At 38.5% G+C, this 2,082-nt stretch overlaps 1 non-coding gene across 1 annotated transcript; it reads left to right on the top strand.

Annotated features, from left to right (window-relative positions):
* Nucleotides 1–264: 264 nt before the first annotated feature.
* Nucleotides 265–374, top strand: LOC122709720. The gene has a single exon (XR_006345692.1). It is a non-coding gene; the product is annotated as a U6 spliceosomal RNA (small nuclear RNA).
* Nucleotides 375–2,082: the final 1,708 nt, after the last annotated feature.

Here is a 2,082-nt window from a genome sequence, read left to right as displayed (position 1 = left end):
TGGTGAACTTGTTATTTAAATGTCAGTGTATCATTTCCTTTAAAGATGTTGACTGGTGCAGAACAGACTGGTCAGATGACCTGGGGGGATACCAGCCACATCTGAGGGAAGTTCTTAGCTAAAATACTTACTTATGACTTAATATTACTAGCTGTATTACTTGTATTCTGTCTATTTTACAAGATTTCTTTACAAGATTATTGTTTCTTGCATTTCCAAATGTGTGACTGAGCCACTGATAAAGATAATGATGACTGTGCTCGCTTCGGCAGCACATATACTAAAAAAAAAAAAAAATTGGAACGATACAGAGAAGATTAGCATGGCCCCTGTGCAAGGATGACACGCAAATTCGTGAAGCGTTCCAAAAAAAAAAAAAAAAAAAGATAATGATGACTAGGCAATTTGAAACAGTTGACCAAATATATAGTCCTGTAAGATCATGATGGTAATAGTGTTGACTCTAGATATGGGAGGAAGCAATAAAAGGGAACCGTTTCCTGAACCATAACAGACTAGTAAGAAAGGCAGTCCAGAGGCTTTTGGTTATTCGTAACAGGGTAATAGCACAGTGGGTCGCTTATCAATGACATCTCCGTCTGACCTGAGAATGAGCATTCCTAAGGCTGTGGGACACATTGGTCATGAAATGCCTCCCAAACTTTGGTCGAAATTAAGACTGAGAGAGGGGATTAAGAATGTTATAAAGAATGTTACCCACCACCCAGTTCTACAGGAGTCAAGTTGTTATTGACTGCAGTTGCTGACCTACAGTACGTGTTGAAATGGGTTCAGGGATCCGGATGAGGCACTTTGTGCCTCTAGGGAAATTGATAGAACTGGTCCTCAGATAACTGGATATATTCAGGAAAAATTTTATAAACTCAGATTCTTGCATCTTCCCATACTTATAAAAGCACTAAAGCCATTAACTAAGATCTCTGTTCCTCGGAATAATTGTAACCTTCTACCACAACATGTACTTGGTTGTTCTGCACCCCCTTGCCAAACTCACATATATAAACTGGCCTCCCCAGAGAGTCCCAAAGAGTTGCAAACAGTTCTCAGAGTTCTTAGAAAGACTGTCTCCCAGATTATAATTCTCAGGTTGGCTCAAATAAAATTTTCCATTTCTTTCTTAGATTGACTACTGATTAATTTTTTTCATCAACATTGACACGGACTGAGGCCACTAATAATGGGACACACCAACATCATGTGTCTCCTGATATGATGGACAGGAGGGAAGGACACAGCGTGTGAAGTGTTCCTGCCCCAAGAACCACACACATCACTTGAGTCTCCTTGTGAGGAAACAGCAAACAAATCCAGACTGAGAGACATTTGCAAAACAATTAGCCTGTAATATTTAAAATGTCAGTGACATGAAAGATAAAGGAAAAGGCTGGGAAACCTCTCCAGGTTGGAAGAGGATAAAGAGGCGTGAGCGCTGCAGCAGGCAGGCTTCTAAGACGGTCTCCGATTATAGCCCCTCTTTTGTGTCTCATGTATCATCACCTCATCTCGAATGTGCTGGGGTCTGGTGACTTGCTTTTTTCTTTTTTTTATTGAGATATAATTGATTTACAATATTGTGTTAGTTTCAGCTATACAGCAAAGGGATTCGTTTTTTTTTTCCCCCAGATTCTTTTCCATTATAGGTTGTTATAAGACACTGAATATAGTTCCCTGAACTATACAGTAAATCCTTGTTGTTTATCTCTTTTGTATATAGTGGGGTGTATCTGTTAATCCCATGCTCCTAAGTTATCCATCCCCGGCCCCCCACTGTCTTTCCCCTTTGGTAACCATAAATTTGTTTTCTGTGCCTGTGAGTTTGTTTCAATAATTTCATTTCATGCTTTGTCAATAATTTCATTTTTTAGATGTATTTTTTTTAGACTCCACATATAAATGATATCATATAATATTTGTCTTTCTGACTCACTTCACTTAGTGTGATACGCTCTAGGTTCATCCATGTTACTGCACATGGCAATATTTCGTTCTTTTTATGGCTAATATTACATTGTATAAATACATCCTGTCTTCTTTATCCACTCGTCTGTTTTATTTTTCTTA

Source organism: Cervus elaphus, chromosome 15 (assembly GCF_910594005.1).
Source record: "Cervus elaphus chromosome 15, mCerEla1.1, whole genome shotgun sequence".
In the NCBI taxonomy this organism is placed as follows: domain Eukaryota; kingdom Metazoa; phylum Chordata; class Mammalia; order Artiodactyla; family Cervidae; genus Cervus; species Cervus elaphus.
Note: the sequence above shows the minus strand (reverse complement) of the source record. Positions and strands in the feature narration are given on the sequence as shown.